Source organism: Otolemur garnettii, unplaced genomic scaffold (assembly GCF_000181295.1).
Source record: "Otolemur garnettii isolate 467f Iridium unplaced genomic scaffold, OtoGar3 scaffold00003, whole genome shotgun sequence".
NCBI lineage: Eukaryota > Metazoa > Chordata > Mammalia > Primates > Galagidae > Otolemur > Otolemur garnettii.
The window spans coordinates 34,712,243-34,736,325 of record NW_003852398.1 but is presented as its reverse complement, the minus strand read 5'-3'; the positions used below and the strand labels follow the sequence as shown (position 1 = coordinate 34,736,325).

The 24,083-nt window shown below is 37.2% G+C and overlaps 1 pseudogene; it reads left to right on the top strand.

The window, feature by feature from the left end:
* The first annotated feature begins 10,250 nt into the window (after window positions 1-10,250).
* On the top strand, window positions 10,251-11,391 carry LOC100946979 (annotated as a pseudogene).
* The last annotated feature ends 12,692 nt before the right edge of the window (window positions 11,392-24,083 follow it).

Below are 24,083 nucleotides of genomic sequence, written 5' to 3'. Positions count from 1 at the left end.
GAACCCGCCACCTTAGGTGTATGTGGCTGGCGCCTTAGCCACTTGAGCCACAGGCGCCGAGCCTGTCTTTTTTAGTTTGATCTGAAATAACTCAAAAGAGCATTACTCAATGTATTAACAAGCTGTGGTATATGTATGCCATGGAAAATTATTCAGCCGTTAAATAAGATGGAGACTACATCTTTTGTATTAACCTGGGTGGAGGTAGAACACATTCTTCTTAGTAAAGCATCACAAGAATGGAGAAGCATGAATCCAATGTACTCAATTCTGTTATGAAGGCAGTAGATGAGCTAATACAAGGGGTAGGAAAGGGGAATGAGAGAGTGGGGAGAGGGGAGGAGGGAGAGATATCGGGGTCACAGTATATAGTACATCTCCTGGGGGTTGGACACAATTATAAGAGGGACTATATCTAACAAATGCAATCAGTGTATCCTAATTCTTGGTACCCTCAATGAATACCAAGCAATAAAAGAAGAGCATTACTCATACTTACCAGCATACTCACAAAAAATCAAAAAAATCTATTATGATATGTGAGTAATAACACTCCATACAATTTTAGAACTCCACAGCTACACTCAGAATATTTTTGTACTTGTGTTTGTATGTGTGTACATTTGTGTGTGCATGTGTTTATATGGTGTGCATGTGTTTGTGTGTGGGCGTGTATGTCTGGGGATGGCTTTATAGATGGTGGAGATATGCTGCATGGAGATATGTATACAAGAGTAACATTGCTTTTCCAAAACTTTCCACATTAAGAAATTTTTTCTTTAATGTTCTTTAATGTATGACTGTATATAATAGAGTTGGCATTAATAGCATACTATAGAAAATATCATGTTTGCAAACTAAAAGATTTTCTCTTTGTAAATTTAACAATTACAATACTATTGGATCTAGAATTTCAGTGGTGCCTTTGGCCTTAAAAAGTCAGCCCAGGAGAAGGAATGGTAATTTTTTTCCCAATGAAATTAAGAAACAAAGTTGAAAAAAGTATCTAATAGGGTCAGGGTTAGGGTGAAGTGAAGCCAATGTGTGCAATCGTAGGGTAGCTCCTTTATTTAAAATTTTGGTATTTTGTTCCTCATAAATTTTGGCATTAAATTTGAATTTTTAGGATACTGCATCAAATAGTATTCATCTTTACTATGAGGTGTTTTGATAATCCCTTAAAATTGGTCTCTGAGACACTTGCCTCACCCTTGTCCCAGTTATTTGTTGTTTTCAACTTACAAGTTCAAATGACCATTATTGTGGTACAATAGTGGTTACAGCTGGAATTGAAACAGTAAAATCTGAAATTATTTCCTTATCCTTCAAATTTGGGATAGCAGGAGCAACACTGGATGACTGAGAAGACATCCAAGCAGATCTGATGAGCTAGAGTCCTGGAGACTGGGAACAGCACCTATATGACCATCATTGACCACACAAGTTTTTGCATGTTTTTCTTCCAGGTAACATACAGCGGTGTGAAAAATACAAACTATTAGGTAGATTCAGTGTGCTTATTTTGTTGAGAATTTTTGTAACTATGTTCATGAGAGATACTGATCTGCAATTTTTTTCTTATAATACTCTTGTCAAGTTTTAATTTTAGGGTTCTCCTGATCTCATAAAACGAGCTGGCAATTGTTTCCTCCTCCTCAGTTTTATGAAAGAGTTTGTCTAAGATATGTATTAATCTACTTAGAGTTTTGATAAAATTTACTGCAAAAGTCATTCATGAATGATAGTTTCTTTGTGAGAAGATTTTGAGTTAAAAACTCAATTTCATAAATGATATACTGCAATTCTGACTTTCTCTTGTGTCGGCTGGCAATTTGTGTTCTTGAAACAAATTGACCTATTTTATCTAAGATGGTGTATTTATTGGCATGAAGCTATTGATAACATTTCTTTGTCATTTTTCAATCTGTTGAGAAAGAATGATGCCGGCTTTTCACTCTGGATATTGGTAATTTAAGTTTTCCCTCCTTTTGTCTTTATTGATAGTGCTATGAGTGTACCAGTTTAATTAATCTTTTAAAACAAACCAACTTTTGGCTTTGATACTTTCACTATTACTTTGTGTTTTCTATTTTATTGATTTTTACTCTTAATGATTTTATTTCTTCTACCTACTTTGGATTTAGTTTTCTCTTCATATGTTCAATTCTCTGAAAGTTTAGATTATTGACTTAAAACTTTTCATTTCTAGTATAAATTAATATATAAAAATATAAGTTAAATATATAAATTTCTATCTATATACTACTTAAGCTGAATTTCATGAATTTTGAGATGTTGTGTTTTTAAATTTATTTAAACTTATCTATAATTGCCATATTGTATCCTTCTTTTAACTGTGGGTTAACTAGAAGTGTGTTGCTTAATTTTTAAGTATCCAAAGATACAATTTTTGGTATCTAAAATAATTCTTTTAGTCTGAGAACACACACTATATAATTTAAATTCTTTGAAAAACTTTTTTAAATTATCTAACATGTAAGTTATCTTGGTGAGTTTCTTGTGTGCACTTGAGTGAAATATGTAATCTATAGTTGTTGGATATAGTATTCTATAAATATGAATTAAACTAAATAGCTTGATAATGTTTAAATTTTTATTCTTAATAATTTTTCTACATGTTCTATCAACTACTAAGAGAAAAGTGTTAAATCTTCAATGATGAGTGTAAATTTGTCTATTTCTAATTTTAGTTCTAGAATTTTTTAACCTGATGTCTTTTGATGCTCTATTATTAATGTGCAGACAGGCAGAATTATTTTATCTTCTTGATGAATTAATATCCATCATTATAAATGCCCCTTTTAGATTCTGGTTACCCTGTCTGATATTAACATAATCATGTCATATTTCTTATGCTTAGAATTGGTATCATATATAGTTTTTCATCCTTTCACTTTCTATCAGTCTTTATATTAAAAAGCATCTTTGGTAAACCACATAGATCCTGCTTTTTAAGGAAGTGGTAATTTTTTGCCTTTTAACTGGAGAGTTTATTCCATTTATAAGTAATATAATTATTTCCATGTAGTGCTTATTGCCATTATTTATTTCTACCCTGTTTTCATTCCTTTGTTTCTCATTTTCTCTTTCCTTTTGACTTAATTGTGTATTTTTTTGGTATTCCATTTCATATCCTCAATTGACTTTTTAGTTATAACATTTTCAGGAGTTTTTCTTCTAAGAATAGCAATACACAGCCTTTTCTTGTCAGAGTCTTTTTTAAATTAGTATTATGGGGTGGCACCTGTGGCTCAAGGAGTAGGGCGCTGGCCCCATGTGCTGGAGGTGGTGGGTTCAAGCCCAGCCCTGGCCAAAAACTGCAAAAAAAAAAAAAAAATTAGTATTATGCTACCTCACCTACAATGTAAAAGTCTTCCAATTATATAACCCCCATCCTTATTGCCATGGCACAGATAGATCAGCAGAAGATATAGGACTTACATTTGAGAATTCATATGGTGGAGAAAGTATATAATCAAATTTGAAAACCTCTTAAAATAACTTGGTATCTACTTTATAGAAACTATTCCAAACTTGAGAGAGCTATAATGAGGATAATAAATGTGAAAAAACCTTCTGTTAGAGTCCAAATCTAAATGTGGGCTAAAGAAGTCATGATTAAGGGAAATTATCTAAATTCAGCAAGTGTGAGAGATCCTTCACTGATCATTCACTTATTAAGACACATATAGAAAAACAAACTGGACACATATTCTATCAAAGTAAAGAATATAGAAAACACTTCATATTTTCTTTGTCTTAGAACTTGAGTGAAATTCACATCAGAGAAGAATATATGAATATGCAAAATGTAGAAAGTTTTTACTTATTCTTTTTCTATTGCTATACATGTAAGAACTCACAGTGGAGTTAAGCCTTTGGAAAAGGAATGCAAAAAAGGTTTTCATCCTCTTCAATCTCTTAGAAAATATGAAAACTCACTGGAGGGAAATCCTATGAATATAAAAATGTGGAAAAATCTTCCATTGCTACTCATCTTTTAGTGCATTATGTGAGAATAAGATAGTGAGGATGTGAGAACTCATATTGAAAGTCACTCTATGAGTATAAAAGATGTGAGAATACCTTTATTTCTTCTACATCTCTTACTGTACATGTAAGAACTAACATGAAGAGGAGACTTATGAATATAAGAAATGTAGAAAAGCCTTTACTTATTCCTTAAAACTTCCTCTACAATTGAAAATAAAACATGTAAGGGAAATGGGAAAGTCTAATTTACCCTCCTCCTTTAATAACTATATGAGCACAAATTCTGGAGAAAAGTCCTATGATTGCAAACAATATGGCAAATCACTTTTTTTTTTAGAGTCTCACTTTGTTGCCCTCCGTAGAGTGCTGTGGTGGCTTAGGCAACTCTCTGAGTAGCTGGGACTACAAGTGCCTGCCACAGCACCCAGCTTTTTTGTGTTGCAGTCTGGCCAGGGCTGGGTTTGAACCCACCACCCTTGGTATGTGGGGCCAGCACCCTACTCACTGAGCCAGAGTTGCCACCCAGAAAATCACAATTTATTAGACACATAACAATGTGCACTGGAGAGAAACACTGTGTGATAATTAATTTTAAGTGTCAAAGGGATATTCCAGAGAGCTGGTAAATTATTTTTTATGGTTAAGTCTGTAAGGGTCTTTCCAGAAAAGACAGGCGTAGTGGATTGAGTAAGAAAGACCTCTCTCCTTCAGTGTGGTTGGGAACTATCCAGTCAGCTGGCTCAGAAACACAGAGGAAAGGCAAATGTACTCTTTTTGGAAGCTGAGACAGCCATATTCTCCTGCCCTTGGACATAAGAAGTTCTCTTACCTTTAAACTCTGAGATTTGCACTAATGGCCCTGAACATTTTCAGGCCATGATACTTGAAGCTATGACACTGTCTTCACCTTGTTCTCCACCTTATAACTAGTATATTGTAGGACTTCCCAGTCTTCATAATCACATGAGTTGATTCTCATAATATGTCCCCTCTTGTCTATCTATCTATCTATCTATCTATCTCCTATTCTTTCTGTTTCTCTGTAGGACAGAGAGTGACTGATGCACTTAGTGAATGTATGAAATGCAGAAATGTCTACAGTTATTCCTCATCCCTTATAGAACACACGAGAACTCACACTGGAGAGACATTCTATTAGCATAAGGAGTGCAGGAAAATCTTAGTTCTTTTAAATCATTGTAAAATTCACATTAGAGAGAAACCATGTAAGTGTAGGAAATGTGGGAAAGTATAATCTTTCACACTTTGTAACACATGTGAGAACACACACTGAAGAGAAATAATATAAATGTGAAAGAAAGAAGGAAAACCTTAAAGTGAGAACTCATACTGGGAGATATGACTGTACAGAATGTGGAAAATCCTTTAGTTTTCTCTCTCACTTTCAAAGACATGCAAAATCACATAGGAATGAAACCCAAGGAACGTAATGTGAGAAACTTTTCATATGCATCCCTTATTATGCATAAAAAATTGATACCAGAAGAGAAATATTTTAAATGTTGTATATGTGGAAGAGCATTATCAGTGTCTTATCCTAGAAGTGGACTCCCAGCTCATAATTTATAGTTTTTATTTTCTAATAAAAACCTCTATGATGATAACTATTGTTCCCAATACCTTTCAACTATATCATACCACTTTTGATATGCACATATTCCTTATGCTTCATTTATATAATTGTCTTATTTCCATTGTGAAGATGTATGGCTGAAGTATACTTTTAATATGCAACTAAAAGCATTTATTATTGTTTTATTTTGTCTCTAATTAATTTCCATTATATTCAATGCATGTGATCATTGTGATATTGATCACAGAAAGAAACTTGTGGTTTTCTTTTTGGTTTCATGTAGCAGGTGCTGGTATATGCATATCTATTTTCCACTTCTTTCTTATTAAGAACTTAAAATTTTTCAGGTTATTAATATGTACTGTGGAAAGATGTATCTTCAGCATGTTTTGTAGTGACTGTATTCTACAAATAATTGTATTGGTCAATATGCAGTTATTGAAAAAGGACAGGTTTACCTGACTTGGTAGTTGAATATTTTCTTTTTTGTTACTACTTAAAGTTGGACACAGAACTTCAAGTTGGACAAAGCACTTCAAGTCAAAAAGAGAGGCTTTGAAATACTAAAGATGAAAGCTAAGGGTAATTATTTTTGTGTTCTATTGTATTATATAAGGCTTAGAGATATTTTCTAGAATCCTAATTACTGTTTACAGGTTCAAGTTGGACAAAAGAGGAAATTGAATGAGATTTGGAATGTAGAAATTAAGAAGACATAGATCTCAAAAGGATGTGGCAATAGCATATTGACAAACTGTTCCAGGAGTGCTCAGCAGTTCCAAATTTTAAGCTTGTCTTCCTGACTACTGGCTGTGTTGAACATCAGCACTAAGTCAATCACCAAGCACTTAACTTCAGTTTCTTCAGTAATGATAGCTTCCAAAAACACCTCTACAAGCTCATCCTTTATGATTACATTTTGTGACTATACATACAGAGCTATTTGAATTTCTTTTCAAGTTTAAACCTTTTCACTCATAACACTAGTTCAGGATATCATGCTTAAAGACATTTCCTAATATTCTGACTCCCCTCATGAGAGGTCTAATTTCTATAGTGAGGAAATAGTTCACATAATACTTCTAGTTGAGACTCTGTTTCCCCAAGTCACACAATACTGCAGAAAAATGAACAAACAAGTAACTTTGTTGCCCAATTACATTGTTCAGTAGCTATACTGTTCTTGCCCTGCTTACTTTTGGGATTTCCTAGGAGAGAAATAAACACTTTGTTGATTTGTGGAGTTTATCATAGGATTTTTGTGTTCCTGCAAATCAAATAAAACTTAAATAATAAATATAATGTGTGTTAAAAAACAATATGCTTCAACATATTAACAAAATAAAGGAGAAAATTTGTATTATCACCTCCAAGAAGCATAAAATGTCTTTAGAAACATTTGAAATGCATTCTTGTGAAAACTTGCAGTCTAAAAGTTTGAAACATCCTCAAGTTGATAAAGAACATCTACAAAAATCCTAAAATTAGCATCATATTTAATGATGAAATGCTAAATGCTTTCCTTCTAAGGTAAGAGTCAATACCATAATATTCACACACTTCTATTGATTATCTAGTCAATACAGAAAGGCAGGAGAAATAAAAGATGCAAAGATGTAAACAGATTATCTTTGTTTAAATGTGATATGATTGTGTATGTTGAACATTTTAAAGAATTTATAAAACACTACAGGGACTAATGAGTAAATTTAGCAAGGCTGCAGGATATAAGATCAATTTACAAAATTGATATTTCTATAGCAATAAGCAAATGAAAAATAAAAATTTAAAACAGTGCCATTTACAGTAACATCAAAAATAGAAATAATTAGGCATTTAATGTGATAAATTTTGGCTGACTGTGGTGGCTCATGCCTGTAATCCTAGCACTCTGGGAGGGTGAGGCAGGTGAATTGCTTGAGCTCAGGAGTTCAAGAATAGCCTGAGCAAGGGCAAGACCCCATCTCTACTAAAAATAGAAAAACTAGCTGAGCATTGTGGTGGTTGCCTATAGTCACAGCTACTTGGGAGGCTGAGGCAGGCAAAAAGGATCGCTTTAGCCTAGTTTGAGGTTGCTGTGAGTTATGACACCATGGCACTCTAGCCTGGGGCAACAGAGTGAGACTCTGTCTAAATAAATAAATAAATAAATATAAATAGATGAATTTCCCTCTAAGGACTGCTTTTTCAGTACCCCACAAAAAAGAGACATATATCAATGAGACATAATAGAAAAGCTAGAATGAAACCAGCCTCATATTGCCATCTTGTCTTTGATAAACCAAACAAAAGTGTACACTGTGGGAAAGAATCACTATTTAATAAATGGTGCTAGAAGGAGTGGTGAGCCATATGTAAAAGACCCACACATCTCACCACTTACAAAAATTTATTCTGTATAAAAGATTTAAATCTAAACACATATACACCAGAGAAAAACACAATTCGATTCAAGAAGGGGGAGGGGAGTAGGAAGGAAAGAGGAGGGAGGAAGCAAAGAGGTAAGAAGCAGGGGGTTTGGTAAACTCTCACCTAACAGGCACAATGTAGGAGTATATGGCACACCTCTTGGGTGAAGGGTACAACTACAACTTGCACAATACCTAACAAATACAATGTAACCAAATCATATGTACCCTTACATTAATCTGAAATTAAAAATATAAATGATAGGAATAAATTTAAGAAAAACATGCAAGACTTTCACACTGAAAATTATAAAAACATATCAGAGAAATTGAGAAGATTTGAGCAAATGGAGATATAGACCATATTTATGTATTAGAGGACTCAATATTGTTAAAATGTCCATTCTTCCTAAAGTTGACCTATAGATTTGCTACAAGCTTGACCAAAATCCAAGGAGGTGGTTTTGTAGAACATGGCAAGTGACAAGCAGCTTAGACACACTATTTACCTGTCTTTCTATCTACCTATCATCACACACACTATAAAATATATAGAATATACATATGTATGTGTGTCTGTATATGTATATATATATGGAGAGAGAGAAAAATAGTAGCAGTAATCAAGACAGTGAAGTGTTGGTATAAGAATCAACAAGTAAACTAAAAATGTGTACTAATAATCTGAAAGCAAAGTAAAAAATAAGCATTTTTATTTTTGTATCGTTATATGCTCATATTATTTATGGACTTGTTTTCATCAAATATACATTGTTGCTAGTTAAATTACTGTAACTTGGCCATGAAGAAGCCTCAAATTGTGGTGCTAACAGAGGCATTGAGAGCAAGAAAGACAATATTTATATCAATAATAAGCATCAATCTAAGTATGAACAAATTTTTTTTTGCATGTTTTGGCCAGCACTGGGTTTGAACCTCCCACTTCTGGTATATGGGGCCAGCACCCTGCTTCTTTAAGCCACAGGCACCACCCCAGTATGAACAAATTTTTTCTCTGTCCAGGATAAATGACATCTAATATAAATAGTTCACCAGCAGACAATGATAACACATCCAGGACTCAACATTAGTCTCTAGGATTCAGAGATTTCACAGTGGATGTCACTAGGTCAGCTTTGGTGAGAGGAAGTCTTTGCTTCTAGACATGCATAGCCTCCATTCCTACTCCAGATCAGCTTTGGTGAGAGGGAGTTCTTGCTTCTAGACATGCATAGCCTCCATTCTGACTCCAGAGTATCTTCATTCTTGAGTCCATTCCAAGCACTGGGATGGTTGGGGACAAAGGTTTTCTAAACTCTGGTGATTCAAACTGTCCACCTGAAGGAGAGAGGTAAGAGCTGTATAGTCCATACATCCACTGGACTTCTGTGGGTTCAGTCAATAGTAGATAAGAGTTGCTCTCATCTTCAATGACACATTTTGTTTCTGTAAACATCATACAGGTGAATTGAATAATGGATAGTGGGAACCACTGCTCTGCATATTTTAAGTCTCAGAGTAGCACTAATCTGCAATTCTAATATGTGAGAGGTATGATATTACTGATAATATTACTCTCATGACTTTGGGAAAGAACAGTTTCGGATTAGTCCTCCCTGTTTTTATTCTTCAGGAAACTAATATAAAAGTTCTGGCAGCTACTATATATATACATCCTCATTACACACTCAGAAATTGGGGAAATTACCTTCAGATAGGCAGGAAGATATTTTGTACCCACTACAACAAGCATTTGGATCAGGAATCTATTTATCAGCAGACCAACATATGCTCTCACTTTAGCAAGGAGTCCATGATGACATTCCAGATACCTAGTATAAGTGTCAGCTCAAGACTCTGTATGCACTAGTCTTCAAAAGATCTGGATCATCTCCTTTTCTCAATATGGTTAATCTGGTAAATGGTCATAGGTCCCTTTGAGGAGTACCCCCAAAGTATGCGAAATTTATGTATATGCTTGTGTTGATTATTCGGGGTTTATTATTCTTCCTCAAGAGAACCAAGCATCCTTTCCAACTAATGGAGTCTGAGATGGATAACTGGCTCAAATGTAGAAACTAAGAGAGTGATCATGGTTTTCCATCACATCTGCTGACATCACCAGCTTTCTACTTACCAGCTCTTGAACTTTTTTTTTATTGTTGGGGACTCATTGAGGGTACAAAGATCCAGGTTACACAATTGCATTTGTCAGGCAAAGTCCCTCTTATATAATGTCACAATTCAGTTGGTAAAGAATTTATAGTGAGGAAAACCCCTTTGCTTGCAAGGTATATGGGAAAGTCTTCAGCCACAAATCAAATCTCACTGATTATGAGCATTTTCATACTAGAGAGAAACCCTCTGAACTCAATGAATATGGAAAAGCCTTTATCCAAAAGCGGATGCCATTAAACATCAGAACACTCATACTGGAGAGAAGCTTTCTGAGTATAATGAATGTGGAAAATCCTTCAGCCAGAAGGAAAACTGAGTGAACCCTCTGAGTGTAAAGATTGTGGGAAAGCTTTCATTCAGAAGGCAAATCTCATCTGACACCAGAGAACTCCCACAGGAGAGATGCCCTTTGTGTGTAAGGAGTATGGAAAACCTTTAGTGGCAAATCAAACCTTACTGAGCATGAGAAAATCCATATTGGAAAGAAACCATTTATTTATTTATTTATTTATTTAGACAGAGTCTCACTTTGTTCCCCCTGGTAGAGTGCCATTGCATCATAGCTCACAGCAATCTCAAAGTCTTGGCTCAAGTGATTCTCTTGCCTCAGTGTCCCAAGTAGCTGGGACTACAGGCACCCACCACAACACCTGGCATTTTTAGGGATGAGATCTCTCTCTAGCTCAGGCTGTTCTCAAACTCATGAACTCAGGTGCTCCGCCCACCTCATCCTACCAGAGTGCTGGGATGACAGGTGTGAGCCACCATGCCTGGCCTAAACCCTTTAAATGTAGTGAATGTGGAACAGCTTTTGGCCAGAAGGAGTACCTTGTAAAACATTAAAACATTCACACTGGAGAGAAACCCTATGAATGTAATGAATGCAGAAAAGCCTTCTCTCAAAAAACTTCACTTATTGCACATGTGAGAATCCATTCAGGAGATATACTTTACAAATCCAATGTGTGTGGAAAAGTCTTCTCTCAGAGTTTATCTCTTACTGTTCATGTGAGAAGCCATACAGGCGAGAAACCTTATGTTTGCAATGAATGTGGGAAAAGTTTCTCTCAATTCTCAACTCTTGCTCTGCATTTGAGACTACACACAGGTAAGAAGCCTTATCAATGTACTGAATGTGGGAAAGCTTTGAGCCAGAAGTCATACCACATTAGACACCAGAAAATCCATACTCATTAAAAGCCCTTGGATACTTTCATATGAAAGATGAATCACAACTATGGCCCAGGATGAAGGAGGGAAGGGGAAGGGAATGGAAAAGGAGGGGGATGGTTTGATAGAGGGACAGTTAATGGTGGTACCACAACTCTGGAGCATATTGCAAGGGTACAAGTCAAATCTATCAAGTATAGAATACAAATGTCTTAACACTGTGATTAAGTAAATGAGATGAAAGCTATGTTAATTAGTTGGGTGCAAGCATCCCAATTTGTACAAATAATCAACACATTGAATCCCACAAAGGCATAAATGTATTCATGATCTATGTATATATGACTTAATAAAAGGGAAAAAAATAAAAGCTCTGTGAATACCTTGAAAACGCCAAAGTCTTCATCAGGAATTTACAACTCATAGTGAATCAGAATCACTCTGAAGCAAAAGTGAATGAGGTAAACTAATAAATACTAAAAAATTATGGGACATGAGAGAATTCATACCAAAGAGAAAGACATTTATATGATAAAAAGTCTACAAAAAACCTATAGCAAAGGTAATACTGAAACTTTAGACACATTTCCGCTAAAATGGAAACAAAACATAACCATTAGCCATTGCTGTTATCATAAATCTGGATATCTTCCCCAGTGTAATAAGAAAAATAAGTTGTAAGTATTAAAAAGAAAGACAAACATAGATGATATGATGAACTACAAATACAATAAGACTCTTGTGGGATTAATTCAGCAGAGCAGAAGAGATTCCAGAAACCTTTTTCTGTAAAGTTTTGGGGGATTCAAAAATCTTCATCATGTTAGCAGCGGTTTTTAACCTGTGGGTGGCAATCCCTTTGTAACAATGAAAATTTACATTAGGATTCATATCAGATATTTACATAATGATTCATAACAGTAGCAAAATTATAGTTATGAAGTAGCAATGAAAATAATTTTATGGCTCGGTGCCTGTGGCTCAAGCAGCTAAGGCGCCAGCCAGTACACCTAAGGTGGCGGGTTCGAATCCCCAGCCCGGGCCAGCCAAACAACAATGATGGCTGCTACCAAAAAATGGCCAGGCGTTGTGGCAGGCACCTGTAGTCCCAGCTACTTGGGAGGCTGAGGCAGGAGACTCGCTTGAGCCCAGGAGTTGGAGGTTGCTGTGAGCTGTGATGCCATAGCACTCTACCCAGGGGGATAGCTTGAGGCTCTGTCTCAAAAAAAAAAAAGAAAATAATTTTATGATTGGGGGTCATCACAACATGAGAACTGTATTAAAGGGTTATGGCATTAGGAGGCATTAGGATGAAAACAAAAAAAAGGAAAAACAAATTGTAGTTTCCCCATTGAACTCCTTATCATTAAGAGAAAGGCAACTGTGAATTACACTGCAATAAACTTTTGAGTGTAGCTGTCTTGAAAAACTGACTGTTTTTGTAGATCTACTTTGTGTAGATACCCAGTCATGGAATTTCTAGATTGAATGGTAGGTCTGCTTTTACTTCTTTGAAAAATCTCCATACTGTTTTCCATACAGCTTGTACCAACAGCGTACAAGCATTCCTTTCTCTCTGCATCTATGTCAGCATCTATTGCTTTTGGACATTTTAATAAAATCCATGGGCACATTTATAGCCCTGATTCAAATCATGTAATGAAAACATTTGTATTGCCTTATTTTGAAATAAAAAGGCAAACTTGATGAGCCTCCTGATTTTGGAGGCAATACATGTTATCTTGTGTTGCCCTTCTCTGACCTTCTTGCTGAGTACCTTTTAAGACTGCCAGCTTTAAATGGAACCCAGAATCAGAGAAGGCTCTATGTCTACTCCAGAATTCATTAAGAACATCAATGCCACTTGGGTAAGGTGACCAGACGTCCCGCTTTTGGCGGGACAGTCCCGATTTTTAACAATTTGTCCTGTGTCCCATGGCATTTTTAAAAAGTCCTGATTTTTGGAAAGAATGCATGGCAAGCTAGGGAATAGCGAGAGAATGGGAAGGGAACATATGGTTTTTAGCTGCTGAAAAGGTTAATGTAACTCCATTTGGGAATGAAGAGGTTAATGTAACTTCATTTGAAAATGAAAAGGCTAATGTAAACTCCCTACTCCCCTCCTGGGCAAGGTATCAGAAGGAGACTGGCTCCCTCCCTTGCTTCTAGGCAAGGACAATTAGCTCAGAAGGAGCCAAACTGTCTGGAACAAACAAGTAGTCCTTCCCTCTCTAGAGTAAGGTGACCAAACTGTCCAGCTTTTGGCAGAACAGTCCCTATTTTTAACAATTTGTCCTGTGTCCTGCGGCATTTTAAAAGAGCCCCAATTTTTGGAAAGAATGCATGACAAGCTAGGGAACATGGGAGAACAGGAAGGGAATATACAGTTTTCAGCTGCCATGTGGCTATTTTCCCAGGATATGCGTTTTATATTATTTTTGTTAATTTTATAATGTTAAACTTTAATAATAACAAATGTTGTTGAGAACTGATTATCGAGAACTGCTTATCAAAGTTTGCATTGTTGTCAGGCCCTGCCCCCCAATGGTGTCCCACTTTACCAATTTTAAAATCTGGTCACCTTCCACTTGGGGTTTATGGCTCAGCAAACAAAATTATAGATAGAATGCTACCTATGCTATGTGTGAAGTTTGCTAATAAGAGAATTATAGCATAGACCTCTGGAGTTTGGAACATAGCCTTATGAAACAGTTCATTCTCAAAGCAGATCCCTTTGTTAATTACAAGGATACTTAGTATAATACTTATTAATTAAATAAGAGGAAATACTAACTTTATAGTGGAGACAAAATCTTGATCAAATAACCAAAGTTGACATCACCAGTAATGAAACATTATGTACCTCCAGATGTGATGCACTGAGCACTATTTCTGTCTTATTCTTGCCAAAAATGTAAAACCAAGATTTAATTGTGAGAAAATATCAAACAAACCCAAATTAAGAGACATTTAACAAAAAACTGGCCAGTACTTTTTAAAAGTGATAAGATAAAGAAAGAATGGAGGATTGTGTCAGATTATAAGAAGTTAAGGATACCTGATAACTAAAAGCAACATGAGATCCTAGATTGATTTCCAGACCAGAAAAAGGACATTAGTGGTGGCTTGGTGCCCATAGTTCAGTGGTTAGGGCGCCAGCCACATACACCAGGGCTAGCGGGTTTGAACCTGAACTGGACCTGCTACACAATAATGACAACGACAACAAAAAAATAGCTGGGCATTGTGGCAGGCTCCTGTAGTCCCAGCTACTTGGGAGGCTGAAGCAAGAGAACCACTTCAACTCCAAGCAAGAGTTGGAGGTTGCTGTGAGCTGTGACGCCACAGCACTCTACCAAGGGCGACATAGTGAGACTGTCTCAAAAAAAAAAAAAAAAGGACATTAGTGGGAAAATTACCAAAATTTAAATGACGTCTACAAGTTAGTTAACTATGTTAGTGATAATTTCGTATACTGTGGTTATGTAAGATGTTAACGTTTGAAGAAGCTGAGTGAAGGACAAATGGAAAATCCTTGTACTACTTTTATAAATTTTTGTGATTGAAATTCTTTTAAAAATGCTTTTAATGGGCACGGAAATGTAGTATCCCATCCATCTTCAAGTAGAGTCTTGCCTCAGCTGCTGGGAGTGTTATCAGTAGGCAAAGTTCAGCTGAAGAATCCTCAGGGATATCCTCAGTTACACACATTTGCCTCACCCAAGGTCATGCCCATCCTGGAGCAATTTACATTTAACGGCAGATCAATACAAGGGTATACATCTTTTATGTTTACCTGGATGGAGCTGAAACACGTTATTCTTAGTAAAGTATCTCAAGAGTGGAAAAAAATATCCATTGTACTCAATACTAATATGAAACCCATATATAGACAACTACAAGCCCACATGAATGATGAAACTTAAGGGGGGAGGGGAAGGAGTAAGAGGGAAGGAGGGGAGACAATTAGCAAGATCTCACCTAATGTGCAGAATATGAGGGTGTTCAGCACACCCTCTGGGTCAAGGGCTCAACTACAACGTGAACTGTATCTTAGAATTGAAAACAATGTAATCTAAAAGTTTGTACCCTCATATTAATTTGAAATTAAAATAAAAAGACAAGGGTATGAAGTTCCAGCCATGTTAGCCTAACGTGGAATAACTCTAAAGGTTCGTTTTAGCTTCTGAGCTCCTGGTAGGGTTAGCAAGACTACATAAGACCTGCATTCCAGTTTGACTTTCTCCTCTGCCTACTTCCCTGCCCTTTTCTTCCACAGGTGGTAGTCCCAAGGACATACCCTAATAAACATCCTTTACACTAAACTGTACCTCAGGGCCTGCCTCCCAGGGAATTATGTGACTATTGGCAGTGGAAGTAGTCTTAGAAAGCAGCCAGTAAGGTGGGGTTTTGAAGTTGGATCACTCATCAACTAGCAGGCAAATAAGGGCCTCAAATTGATGGGGGCTGAACACAGCTCCTGACACAGGGCAGCAGTCTCTGCTGGTGAAAGAGAATGTATCAACTGTTACAACCTATCAGGCATTTGAGAAGTATTCAGTAAAAAGTAACTATAGGGACAATGGGAATGGTTGTCTATGGCCAAATTCAATTGGATAAAATAAGGAAAAATTAAGTGTAATTAACAGAAATTGAAAGCCAGATATAAAAGCCAGAGGGATTCCTTGGTAGAATACAAAGAGGCTCGTATCTCCAATAGCAAGAGAGCAGAAAAAGCTAAGAACAACTTCTCCGGCCTTAGAACTCTGGGACTTAGGCCACCAGCTTCCCTAGTTCTCCAGCTTGCAGACAGCAGATAGTGGGACTTATCAGACTCCATAGCTGTAAAAGCCAATTTTCATAATAATGTCATATGTATATATAAATATCCCGTATATACTTATGTGCTGAAAAATATATATATATACACACAGAGTCCTAAGGCCCAAGAACTAGGAGCTCCAGTGTCTGAGGGCAAGAAAATATCTAGCTCAAGAAGAACGAGAATTCATTTCTCCTCTGCCTTTTTGTTCTATGCAGGCCCTCAACAGATTGGATAATGCTGGCCCACACCTTTACCCAGTCTACAGACTCAAATGTTTATCTCTTCCACAAGTATCCTCACAGATACACTCATAAATAGTGTTTTATCAGCTCTCTGGACATCCCTCATCCCAGTCACGTTAAAACATGAAACTAACTATCACAACTATGTAAGGCCAGAAAACTCACTAGATTATTATGATCCACAAGAAGGCCCAGAAGTTACACCATTTACTAAAACAATAAGTAAGGCACTGATGAGAATGGCACAAACAACATCAGGAAATTCAGAGTGCTGTATCGGTAAAAATAGGAGAGAAAATTGACTGTCAAACCAGGCTCACTGATAGCAATGGGAATGATAGTGCTATGAAACAATAAAAGTTAGGCGGCAGCATTCGATCATCAGAATTTAGTGGGATGCAACTGACTGGCAGGTTTTGGGTGATAACCAAGAGTTCTTGATCTACAGAGAGTTCTGGAAATGGTTAGCAGATACAGCTTCTTTTTAGGGGCATAATAGACAGACATCCAACAAGGAACTGTCAGAGGGGAAAGGATGGATGATTCATAGGCAAAGGGCAGATGTAAGTCAGGATTCCTTGCCCTATTACCTAACCTTGGCCAGTTTCACACCAAAACCCATTGATTGAAGAGGAGACTGGGGTCCTAGGAAAAAGGAGCTATGACAAATGTACTCAGTAATAAATTCCCCAATCTGTCCCCTAAGCAACCTATAGTCATAAACTTGGGAAACTATTCACAGAGAAAAATGGAATATCCAAACATTTCAAGAACTATTAGATTCAAGAACAAATTGACAGTGAGACAGAGATCCCAAGTGTTATAGGCTCTTTTAGAAGGGAGCCATCTGGGGATCAGGTGCTAAGTGAATTCCTGATCAAAGTCTATGTCATAACTGATCCACTGGTATATAGTCCCACAGTGTAGTCATTTCTCTCAGATACAAATATATAATTGATATTTTTTGTTTTTTTTTTTTGAGACAGGGTCTCACTCTGTCATCCATGCTGGAGTACAATGGCACAATTATAGCTTGCTGCAATCTCAGACTCCTAGGCTCAAAGCAATCCTCTTGCCTCAGCCTCCCAAGTAACTGGGACTAGGAAAAAGGAGCTATGGCAAATGTACATAGTAATAATTCCCCCAATCTGTCCCCTAAACAACCTACAGCCATATGCTTGGGAAACCGCTCACAGAGAAAAGTGGAATATCCAAACACTTCAAGAACAATTGGCTGCAGGGACAAATTGACAATGAGATGGTGATCCCAAGTGTTACAACTGGTGCACACCACCTCACCAAGCTAATTTTTTTTTTTTTTTGTAGAGACAGGATTTTCTATATTGCCTAGTCGGATCTCAAACTCCTAGCCTCAAGAAATCCTCTCCCCTTATCCCTCCAAATTGTTGGGATTACTGGTGTAAGGCACCATTCCCTGACTAGAGATAGACGTTCTTAATAGACACAACTCCTTGTTGGATCCTTTCTCTATCGTAGGAAGTATCATAACAGGGAAGGTTAATAGAAGCCTCTAAAACTTCTCCCAACTCTGGAAAGATAGCAAATTAAAATTGATATTATATCCTGGGGCAAGGCAAAATTAGTGCTACCCTTGTGTATCTAATGAATGTACTTCCCATTATGTCTCCACTTAATTCACCAGTCTGGCTCCTTCAGAATCTAGATAAATCTTGTAATATAACAATAGACTTCCATAAATTTAACAAAGTAGTTTCTCCAATAGCAGTCTTCAGGGAAGATGTAGTATCTTTGCTTGGTTTGTAGTATGTAGCCATTGATTTGGTAAATGAATTCTTTTCTTTTCTTATTAGAAAAAAGGATCAAAACAATTTATATTCTGCAAATCAAAACTACTTTGAGATATCATCTAACTCCAGTAAGATTAGCCCATATCACAAAATCCCAAAACCAGACATATTGGCATGGATGTGGATAAAAGGGAACAATTCTACACTGCTGGTGGGAATGCAAACTAATATGTTCCTTTTGGAAAGATATTTGGAGAACACTTAGAGAATTAAAAATAGGCCTGCCATTCAATCCTTTACTAGGTATTATCCAGAAGACCAAAAATCATACTATAAAAAAGATATTTGTACCAGAATGTTTATTGCAGCCCAATTTATAATTGCTAAGTCATGGAAGAAGCCCAAGTGCCCATCAACCCATGAATGGATCAATAAATTGTAGTATATGTACACCATGGAATGTTATGCAGCCTTAAAGAAAGATGGAGACTTTACCTCTTTCATGTTTACATGGATGGAGCTGGAACATATTCTTCTTAGCAAAGTATCTCAAGAATGGAAGAAAAAGTATCCAATGTACTCAGCCCTACTATGAAACTAATTTATAGCTTTCATATGAAATGAAATGTCTTAACACAATAACTAATAAAATGCCATGAAGGCTATGTTAACTAGTTTGATGAAAATATTTCAAATTGTATATAAAACCAGTAAATTGTACCCCATGACTGCATTAATGTACACAGCTATGGTTTAATTTTAAAAAAGGAAAAATAAATAAATAAAACAATTTGCACTCATGTGACATAGACAATAGTACATAACTACAATCTTGCTCCAGACCTGTTATCTCTCCTTCCCTCTACCAAGTATAGCCCAAATAAATATCAAGTATCTGTGTGTTCTAAAGATTATTACATTGATTCAACTATAAATTATATCATGTTAATTCATCTGGGTAAGCAAAAATGGTTAGCATATTGGAGGTCTTGGTAAGACACATCAACTCCAGAGATTCAGAGGTGAATCCTATGAATACTCAGGGCATATCACATTAGTTAAATTTTTAGGGGTCCAGAGTATCCCATTCAAGGTAAAAGATAAATTATCACATTTTGTACCTTTCACAACAAAAAAAGGCAAACACAACATCTGGTAAAACTGTTCCATACCCAAGAAAACTGTTTTAGCCTATGTCCTGAGTGACACAAAACACTATTTGCTTTGAGTGGATCCCAAGCAGAAAGGGGCCCTGCAGAAGATCCAGTTGCAGTGCAAGTATCACTTCCATTTGGAAACCAGAAGAATTGTCAGAATTAAAGCTATGAATGGTGAGGAAAAAATGCTACCTGGAATTTATGGCAAGTCACAGAGGAAAATGTACAATTCAAATTCTGATGTTCTAAAGTACTATGGCAAAGGCAATGAAGAATCATACAACTTAAAATAAAACCTAAACCAAAAACAAACACAAACTAAAAACCAGATGTGTCATTGGCCTGGTAGAGACAGAACACCTGATTAACCAAGTTACTGTAATTGGAAATATCTATTATGATCTGGGTTCTGTCAGACCTGTCAAGTAATAAGATTGAATGGATCCAGGGAAAGTTGGAAATCCAATATAAATTTGGAAATGGTACATATGGAACTGAGTATAAGAAGGACCAAAGAGCATAAGCAAACACTATGGACAGGTAGCACAGACTCCTCTGCCACCCACCATTTGTCATTGGCACCCCTCTATACTAACATCTATAGCAACTTGGGGGAGTTTTACAATTCACTTTCAGGGAAGGGAGAAAACTGAGTTTAGATCATGGATGGATCAGCTTAGTGTGTGGGTACAAACTGAAAATTATTATTAGCTGCATGCTAGCCTTACACAGGGGTTGCATGGAAATTTGGTTATAAAGAAAAATCCTCCTTGACTCTGGGAAGAGCTTAAGATGATACACTTAATCATCCACTTTGTGTAGACAGAAAGTAGCCTAAGGTTGGAATATAAGCAGATTTATACTTTAGTAAATGATCTAGTTGCCTGGTAAGGGTCGTGGAATGCTAGAATATTGGATATAAGGAGTTCAGGGTTAGAAGCATATTAATAGACATAGAAAAGTAAATTCAAAATATGATTATATTTGTGTGACAAGTCAATGACCACAGGTGAACATCTTGCCATGGCACATGATTGTGCCAAAAAAAATCATGAATAGACAAGATGACTATCCTATTGTCATCAGACTGCACCTCTCATCAGCCATACCTGTACTGGCATGATGACCACACGCATGAAGAAGCCAGGGTAGCAAAGATCAAGGCTATGCACATGCTTCACTCACCCAGCCTGATCCAGCTGTTTTCTGAGTTGTAAATGGGGAAATAAGATCCCTTTAGGACAGCAGTTCTCAACCTGTGGGTTGCAACCCCTTTGTAACAATGAAAATACATCCTGCATATCAGATATTTACATTAAGATTCATAACAGTAGCAAAATTACAGTTATGAAGTAGTAACGGAAATAATTTTATGGTTGGGGGTCACCACAACACAAGGAACTGTATTAAAGGGTCACAGCATTAGGTTGAGAACCACTGCTTTAGGAGGTCTTTAAGAGTCACTCCAACAAGGCTGTGGAAATGACACTGGGTAAAGTATATTAAATTATATGATTTAGGCTGGGCACGGTGGCTCATGCCTATAATCCTAGCACTCTGGGAGGCCGAGGCGGATGGATTGCCTAAGCTCAGGAGTTTGAGACCAGCCTGAGCAAGAGTGAGACCTCATTTCTAAAAATAGCCAGGCATCAGAGTGGGCACATATAGTCCCAGCTATTTGGGAGGCTGAGGCAAGAGGATCACTTGAACCCAGGAGTTTGAGGTTGCTGTGAGCTATGATGCCATAGCACTCTACCAAAGATAAGAACGTGAGACACTGTCTCAAAAAAATTATATGATTTATTATACTCATAGGTGCTAAAGAGGGAGGCAAAGCAGCCTGTGCAGGTGGCCCATGTGAGGGGCACATGACCCACAGGCAGGTGGGGAGCTGAAAATGGGGCAAGTGCCTTACTGGTAGTCAGAGGAGTGGGGCATGCAAGCAGAAGGTATGAGGGGATTTCATTTGAACTAAATCACAGTAATCAGGGGAGGGAAAGAAGGGAAGCTTGTGGTGTGGCCAACTTCATCACACTTTTACACCTAGATAGGTTTCTTATAGGGAATCAGGAAAAATATGAAGTCTTAACATTTTACAATAAACATCTTCAGCTAAACGTCTAACTGTCAGCATAAAAGACCAGCACTAAACTGTATGGCAGGAGTGGCACCAATTACCATTGTTCTCAGTGAACTACTTGGGGGAATTCGATCCCCATTTTTGCAATATTGTGCTCTACGGGTCCTTGAAGGGAAACATTTCCACCAAGAGACATATCAAGATTCACCATATACTATAAGCTAAACCAGGGGCCTTTATTCTTTGGGTTCCATGTGGTCAGGGTCTAGCAGACAAGAAGAAAAGTCACCATCTTGGAAGGGGTAACTGACTCTGCTGCTGTTATACAAAACTGGCAGGGGAAAATATGTTTGGTACCTGCCTGACCTACTTGTATGTCTCCTGGTACACTCCTGACCAATTATTTAGTAAGACGATAATTAGAACAATCCTAGATTCAGAAGGACATGTTGACCAGGGCTCAGAGTTCTCCCAGCTCACATCAGACAAGCCACTGTGACTGAAAGACCTGTTAACACAGGGTGAGAGGAAACCTAGAATGGATAATGAAGAAAGGAGATGATGATTATCAGTTGTAAACCTGAGGCCAATTTCGCTGGTGAGAACTATACTTCATTCCATTAAACCTTCTCTTCTAAGTTTCCTGCAGGAAGAAAGAACCACCAGAATCATGAAGATGTTCCCTGGATGTGTAAGAAGAGGATCTGAGCAGCACAGAGGGTATACTGTAAGGACAAGGTTTCTTGGAGTGCTGCTGGGAGTTCCAGGAGTGCTATCAGCAGGAACCCTTCAGCTCTGAACCCCTAGTGGGGTCATCTCAGAGCATGTTCTTCCCAGAGAAGGCCACATCCAGTCTCTAATCAAGATGGGAATACAAAGACCTGACCTTTTCATCCTAACACAGCACAACTCTAAAGGGCCATTTTAGCTCCAGAGTTCCCCACTGCTTTCTCTGCTGAATCCTGCCTCTGTCACCTCCATCCCACAGATATTTATCCCAAAGGAACTCCCTAGTAAACACCCTACACACTAACTCTATCTCAGAGTCTGGATATCCCACCTCCAATAACATAGCTCCTGGCTTACTATTGAACCATGATAGAGTTTGAACATCTGACTATGGGACATTAAGTGAATATGTGATCTGGGTTACCTGCTGGGTACTAGACGTTATCTGATTCACCAAAAATTGAGCATGAGTATCAGCCACCTATCTTCAAGTGGGAGTAATATCACTAGGTCATACATGAAAGGTCTGGAAAGCTTAAGTATGTTTCATGAATGGGTAATTTATACCAGCAATGCACGTGCTGGTGCTACATTACCACCTCTCTTTCAAGCTTTGTCCTCATTAAGGAGGTTCTTGTGATCAGAAACTACAGATGAAAAATTTGAGCCTGATTTAGAAATATTGCCACACAAAAAATCTGGTCCAAGCCATATTGAGACTTGTAGACTATTATATCCCACAAGACTGGCTCGGAGGAACAGAAGAGAAGGAAGCCTCTCCTAAAGGGGAATACATCCAATTGTTCATTTTTCCTGGGCAGAAAGTTGGCCAGGAGTATGGGTTTTATTTAGTAAGAGGATAATTGGAAGAATTCTAGATTGAGAAGGACATGTTGACCAGAGTTTAGAGCTCTGTATTAGTTTGCTAGCATGCCTTAAAAAAATACCACAAACTGGATGACTTAAACAGAAGTTTATTGTCTCACAGTTCTAGATTGAGAAGCCCCAAATCAAGGTATCATGGTTGGTTCTGAGGGTTGTGAGGAAGAAGCAGTGGCAGGCTTCTCTCCTTGGCTTGTACGTGGCCACCTTCTCCCTGTGTCTCTTTATATAACCTTCCTTCTATGCGTTTCTGTCTCTGTGTTCAAATATCCCCTTTTCATAAGGACACCAGTCTTCTTGAATTAGGGCCCACCTTAATGATTTCAGTGATAATCTTAACTTGATTACTTCTGTTAAGACCCTATCCCCAATAACATCACCTGCTAAGGTCCTGGGGATTAGGACTTCAAAATTCATTCTTTGGGGAAGACACATATCAACTCATACAACATTTATTCATGAGTAGTGGCTAGTAGTTTGGTCTACTAGTCATGAAATTAAAAAGAATAAGATGAGACAGTTGGTAACAAGAAAGTCCTGGGTATAAGATATGTCTATGGAACTCTCTCAGAATGAGACACAGAGTATGTAAATATATGTGCCTCAAATGAATACTAACTAAATGTTCCACATTTATAATTTATAATTATAAAATTATAACTTTAATACTGAGGTACAAAAGAAGATTCATTGTGTGTTTAATTTAATAACCATTTACATAATATTTATTATATGCCTGTCATAATTCTTAGTACTTTACAAAATTAAGTCATTTAATCCATAAAATGTCAGACAGCCCTTTCCCTAACCACAACAGTATTTATTTGTTCAGTGGATCATGTACAAAGTGTCCATGGCAGTAAGAAAAAGTATTTTTTTTTTTTTGAGACAGAGACTCCCTCTATCACCCTGGGTAGAATGCCTTGGCATCATAATTCATTAAAACCTCAAACTCCTGGGTTCAAGAGATCCTCTTGCCTCAGCCTCCTAAGTAGCTGGGACTACCCACCACAAAGTCCACCTAGTTTTTTTCTA